Source organism: Halyomorpha halys, unplaced genomic scaffold, assembly GCF_000696795.3.
Source record: "Halyomorpha halys isolate HHAL.00 unplaced genomic scaffold, Hhal_1.1 Scaffold100.1, whole genome shotgun sequence".
Taxonomy (NCBI): domain Eukaryota; kingdom Metazoa; phylum Arthropoda; class Insecta; order Hemiptera; family Pentatomidae; genus Halyomorpha; species Halyomorpha halys.
Genome location: NW_027112088.1, coordinates 2,546,445 through 2,553,484, shown reverse-complemented (window position 1 = coordinate 2,553,484; position 7,040 = coordinate 2,546,445). Strand labels below are relative to the sequence as shown.

The window sequence follows — 7,040 nt, the reverse complement described above, 5'->3', positions numbered from 1 at the left end:
CACAAGATCAGTATTGATGCAATCCTCCCACCTATGTCTTAGTCTACTCTTCGGATGTTCACCTATTCGGATCAGTATCAACGTTTCAGGAAACCGTTCGTTACTTAGTTCTACAACCTTACAAGCTTATTTTATTCGCTACTATTTGATGAATTATATTTATTAGATTACCGCAGTTTTGTGTTGTTTAGCCTTTTATCTTACTTCTCTGATTATCTCATCCTTCTTCAGTCCGAATATTTTAGTTCTAAAAACCTTAAGGCGCTGTTCTTTCCTTTATGCGAGATACCACATTTCGCATCCATATACAACAATAGAAAGGATGATAGTTTTTTGTATTATACCTTAAAGTTTTTTGACAGATCAGGTGAGCTATTTCAAAATTGAAAGTCAGAAAATATTTTCCGGCTTTAACCTGTACTTTATTTCTCAATTAGTTTCGTTTTTAAAGTAATCTTTGACTTTAAATATTTGATCCTCGTAGAACCCTTACACCCTTGAAGAAGAGACCTGCGTAGTCGTTAGGTTTTCTTGTTTAATACGTGAAGATTTTGAGCCACTGATTCAAATTAATATATGTACAGTTGTGTAATTTTTGGAATCACATTTTCGGTTGGCATCATCTACAATGTTTAATGAGTATATCGAACCACGTATTCAAATTGTTTCTAATCTTTTCGATTCTCCATGGAAGTTGAAAATCAGTACAGGCTTAGTTGCTGTGGATGATCTCGAGTACCCTAAGCTATCTAGGATACCCGAGGAGTTTCCCGAAAGCTGTCAAAGAGCTCTTGGGAAGAAGGGATAGGGTAACTACTTTAACACTTCGGCTATGCTCGGCTGTATTCGGATAAGTTCGCCACCACTGGGAACCTTCCCCGCCCAGCCTTCCTCAATGCCAGTCCCTACTCCCACATCGGTCAGTTAGTGTCGTTCTGTCTTCATTCGAGGATACGTCTTCTCACCGGTAATATTTAATAGTCGAAATTTATGATTTTTATTAAATTATCAAGTAAAATAGTTAACAATGATTATAACTAAAAAAAGTTTGATAAACCGACAATAGATTGTGTGTTAAAAAAAATATAAAATTCACATTATTGAAATAAATAATTTTTCAATTTATATCATTTTATTTTTTGATTCCATGTTTAAAACATCCATTTCTGATACTGATAAAAAAAAAGTATTTTTTGGTTCCTCCTAAGAATTGACAAAAATTGTGATATAGTATGAATATATCATTCGAACATTTTTTTCATTTTTTTAATCATGTTTATCTATTGGTACGTATTTTTTTAGAACTCGAATATATTTAAGAAGAGCTTAACATGGAATAGTCAAGCTCATTCAATTTTAATTTGAATCTTGGTAATTTATTAATGGAACGTTTATAATGTACATTACTAACTTTCATCTTAATTTTGATTTTTCAATTTTTTTTTCTTGGAATTCATAAGAATAATGATTGATTTGATTATTAAAACTGTTGCTACATAGAATTTAAATTTTTAATGAATTTATGTACATATTTGATTATTCTGCCAATATTAAACTCATAATTTCCAACTTTTGTTGTTGACGTTTCTGAAATACTTGTTTTTGATTAGGCGCTACAGAATCCTGTGATGGAAAAAAAATTCTTAAGCTACGATACATATTCATTAAATAAAAAAGCTGTGTATAGATATTATTAAAAAACAAAACATATAACATTATTATGCTAGAATATTTGTTTGTTTCTAAGGTTTTATTTCCCTAATTTTTTTCTAGTAACATATGTAAAGATATTAAAAAGTGTATTAAATAATTAACAGAAAAGAAACATTTCTGAATTAAAAATGATTGCATATAATTGGTAATTGAATAACATTTTGCCTCTTATTATGGTTGATAATTAATATTTACAATGAATTCAGTTGAAATTTGTTTAATTTTTTGCTAAAATAATTTTGCATATTTTTATTTAATAAAATCATACCACAAGTTATAATTTCTTCCTTCATTTTATTTATTTGCGCTAATATGAACTCAATTAGTTAAAACAGAGCTCAGATTTTCAACAAACTAAAAAAAAAAAGTTTTATTTTTATTCTGTGTTAACATTTAACTACCCCAATGTCAATATTGTGATTGGTTAACGAACGGATGAAGGAAGAAAGTATTGTTTGTTCAATGAACCTTAAATTGTGTGTACTTTTCTTTATTTATTAAAGTTGTTTAATTTGTTTCAAAGGGAAACTTAAATCTCTTTTCTAAATATCGCTACTATTATTTCTCGATTATTTTTCTAATTATTGTAACAAGAAGTCTCTAATTTCTAACGATTCTGATTGTCATACTCCGCTACATATTAGTTAATCATTTTTTTATCATTCAATTTTCATAATTAGGGAAGTTATGTTGGTCAAAAAACTTTCTCGAAATCTCACTTATTTCTTACATTTTTTGTCTTATAGGTCTTTGTGTGATTACTAAGATAATTGTTGTTATCTTTAGTTCTTATAGACCCTTGACTGATATGGGTTAAATTAAAGGGTATATAGCATATACTTATTAAATATTATATATTTACATTGTGTTTACCTTATATAAAGTTTTTGAATTGTGAATTCTCGCATTTTTTTTTTATCGTTCCATCGAGGAATAAAAAAAAAAATCTATGTTTTGGGTGAGTTTTGTCATTACTTCATAAATATCTACTCAAAAAGTTTCTCTCAGCAAGATTCAATGTCTTTATAAAATCTTCATCAGTGAAATATTACATATATGTGGATTATTATTATTTTTTTTTAATAAGATAAAATATTCTGCGACTTTTAAAGTTACGTTTAACAATTTTTTTCTTAAGGTCAGTATAATTATTTATTGTTATTTTTTAAACTAATGAATTAAAAATTTAATTTCTGTTATTTTTTTAAAGGGTTATAATGTTTTTTCTTGAAATGATATATTAAATATTAATTTAAACAATATAATCCATACTATTGAATTTTAAAGTTTCTAAAACTTTGTGTTATTTTTATTAAACTTTAACCTAACTAATCACAAATTGATAAACTATAATAGTGAATATTGATTGTAATTGAAAGTTTTAATTTTTTATTTAATACGAAGAATTGAGAAATAGGGTAATTGTGGACTGAAATTAGTGGCATGGGCAGAATAGCCTGCATAAAATTTTTAGAAAGTGATGTAGTTCTAAAATTGTATTAAGATTTTCCTTGAGAATGGCCGAATTGGCCGAAACGTCGGCCTTATAAAGAAATAGAAATTGTTTTTTTTAACTAGACTAAAATTGGATAAAATTTGTTTATTTAAACAATATACTTTTTTATTATATCTACATACTTTATATTTAATGTTTTTTTTTATATTCAAAACTGTAAATTTTTTTTTACCATTATTTTCATGTTAATTTAACCTATTTTTCAGTTTTTTTTATCAAGTTCTGATATATACATTGTGTCACAAAGTGATTTTTTTTTTTTAAATAGGTATCTCATTTATAATGTTGTATAATGTATTAGTTTATAAAGTTATTTATATAAATTTACTGTGCAACTAATTATGAGCTAAAAAAAGCTTGTTATATATTTAAAATGCAATAACAATTGTTATTTAATAAGCTTTAACAAACGTGCTTATTTTATAAAACGGTAAGCTCATTTCTAATTGTTGATTTTGAAGGTGGCGGAAGACCCTGGACGTTAATGGTATATAAGAAATAAAGATGATAATAAATAGGAGTAATAAAAATAATACCTAATTTAATAAAAATGCTAAAGATTTTACTGAGCTCTCCAAGGTGATACAAAATAAAAACTATAATACATTTCTGAGAAGATGACTGAGGGTGCGGTCAGTAAGTAACACAAATAAGTTGAAAGAACTTATTTAATAGTGCCAAAGTTTCGGCCTGAGTTTCTAGCCTTCATCAGGGCTACTAGATTTCACTTAGATTTCCGATCTTCAACTAGTAGCCCTGATGGAGGCTAAATACTCTGGCCGAAACCTTGGCATTATTAAATAAGTTCTTTCAACTTCTTTGTGTACACCCCCAACCATCTTCCTCATATAGATTATCTATGGTCATCTATCATCTCATTATTTTGACTACATTTCGCCATATATGTATTTAATACAATTTTCATGTCTACATATAATAATTATTAATGGGTTAAGTAATGTAATTAAGTTTAAAAAAACAACAACAAAAAAAACAAGCTTTTCAAGAAATAGGATTGAATAAAAACAGCAAAAACGGGAATAACAACCCCTGCAGGTCTTATGTGAATGTATGTGGGTGGATGTCTTAATATTATTGTTGGGCTGGCGTTCTCAGTTTGAGTATAAACATTAAAGCTCGTTTACGACATCTGATTCTTAAGAAGTTCCATAACGATATAAATATTATTGCTTGCAGCTTCTCAGAAATACTAACGAGGCTGAGTGTCATTTTACACTTACATAATCTTCAAAATGATCTAGAAATCAAATATAAAATATAAAAAGTTTATAACGTTTATTTTTAAGGTGTTTCCAATGACATGAATCTTCATTTCGTTTTTTATAACTTTCCCCTATATTTTGTAGTCCTACGAACGGCAGAGAGGCACGAATGTGTCTTTATTGACACAAGTGCTTTATTTTATGCTTTCCTTTCCAGTGATTCTTTATTTTTATACCCAAAGAGGTTCATTCATCTTAAAAATCCTTTATTTTTTATTGTTTTTAATAAGTAGCGATCATTATGAACTTCGTCTTTATTTGTAATCTATAAAATTCATCAAATTTATATTCTTGACTGAATTTCCATTTTATGTTTGAACTTATTTGTTACACCTTTAACAATTATTCGTATATAGTCTGATAAAATCGGAAACTGAATTGGGTACTTGTTGGAAGTTATGATAAGATTCAGAAAAATCAATACCCACACGAAACTTAAAAAAAAAAAATGCAAATGCAGAGAAGCTGTTATTCTGTGAAGAACTTGCACTGTGTAATTTATTCGAGCTAGTTACAACAGCTGCTATTCCATCTTCCGATTCTTTTACTCCCGCTCACCCAAATTTTTCTTTATCCATATCATATAGTGACATCTACCCAGTATTAACTATGTTAAATTAAAATGGTGAGTATTTTTTTAAATCCTCATTACTGACATAAGGATAGGCAGTGGATATTACTATAATCCCTGAATTGACAAAATACAAATACCTACATACAAAAAAAAAAAAAATAAATACCAGTACCATTACAACCCACGAAGGGTCTTAGATTCATTTCATAATTTTTTAGGAAGTAGACCAAAGGTTGTCTGTTTCTATACCAGCGGTAGTGCAAGAAGGTGGTTTTCCTTAAGATCACCCTGCTTATTTTTAATTTTTAAAGAAGTTTGGCTAATTAATTAATATACTAAAATATAAATGTATTGAAATGAAACATTAATGTATTCAATACTGTGATATAGAAAGATTTTTAGTATAAAGGGTTAAAATGCTCTAACTTATGATAAAACCTAAAGAAATTAGCTAATAAAAAAATTATTTCTAAATATTATAAAAAGTTAATGATTACTTCTTTATATTTTCTTCTCACTCATAACCATGGTTTAGTAAAAGGGCGAATGTTGTAAGCAGAACGTCTCAATGTAAATTAAAGACTAATTATAAACGTAATATAATTATAAATATGATTATTATAAATATAAATTATACAATGATGTGATTGAGCGAAAATTAATAAAAAATAGAGGCGAAATAATTTTGCAAGTAATAATGTATTAAGAAAATAATCTTTCTTAAAACAATAAAATTCATTGTAATAAAATCTAGGAATATTTTCTACTACAAGCCATAAAATATCTTGGATCAGAAATATTGGTAACTAATTTGAAAATAAGCAATGTTTCTAGTCCAACAGTTGAGGAAGAAGGAGATGACTTGAACAGGATCATCTTTCTAATATGCAAATAGTACATAACTAATAAAAACCAAAGGAATATACTTACACAATAGAAGCATCTAGAATTGGGCCGTTAGTAGCTTATGAAATTAAACAACTGCCTCGTGACTGCAGTGGTGCCAGTTCGAATCCGGCTTGAGAGTCCGATTTTTATTTCTGTGATGGTCCTACGAAATGATAAATTAACCTTTCAGACTAAACAGAGGGAGAAGTGACATGCCATATAGCTCCTTTTTGGTAAATCCTTACATCTTAACATCGTCTGACTTATATCCTCCTGTTATTAGAAAATTGAAGGAAAAACGTATAATTTTTCGCAGTCATTCACAATTCGTTCTACTGAAAAATTACAATTAATTTATTTATGAGCCTTCATAAATATATTTTAACACACACAGATATATTTTCAACTACTTATGTTAATATGTTACTCAACAAAGAAAGAATTAATTGTTAATTAACTAATTATCCAGTTATTAATTACTGAACAAATCACTTTCTTGCATATTCATTGTTAAAAAAACAGCACTTTTTTACAAAGTACTGAACCTCTAACCCTTCAAACGTAGTAGCGCTAAATTTTTTATATCCATATTAATGATTCCATTTTATTGCAACAAGAAAATAATTATCGCATGACTTAAATAAAACAAAAAAACATTATTCCTTTTTATTATAAAACATAAGTAAATATTTTATTCATATTGCCTAAATCCCTGTTCGATTTTAGGTTGTCCTTAAATGTTAATGTCAATCCATTTTATGGTGTATTTACAAATCAGATATTAAGTTTAGTTTATCGGATTTATTAAAAGAGAACCTTAAAACAACCCAATTATATTTTCTCGCTAGTTCATCTGGACGTTTAAGGCTCTGGTTTCTTCCTCGACGTCAATTTAATCGTGATGGTTGTGCCAATAACAGCTGCTCTTGATAAATTAGATTCCCTAATTCCATAAGGATCTGTTTCATCACCGCATCGCAATTATTTATCTGATTGCTGGATTATTCTTTTGACAATAGCAATTGCAGAATTATCCAATTAACAATTAAAAATAATTTAAAATCTT

At 27.8% G+C, this 7,040-nt stretch overlaps 1 long non-coding RNA gene across 1 annotated transcript in view; it reads left to right on the top strand.

The window, feature by feature from the left end:
• The first annotated feature begins 901 nt into the window (after window positions 1-901).
• LOC112210118 (uncharacterized) overlaps window positions 902-7,040 on the top strand; it is a 415,980-nt gene continuing 409,841 nt past the window's right edge. The window contains exon 1 of the long non-coding RNA XR_010844114.1: window positions 902-967. This is a non-coding gene — a long non-coding RNA (uncharacterized lncRNA). The remainder of the gene's footprint in view (window positions 968-7,040) is intronic.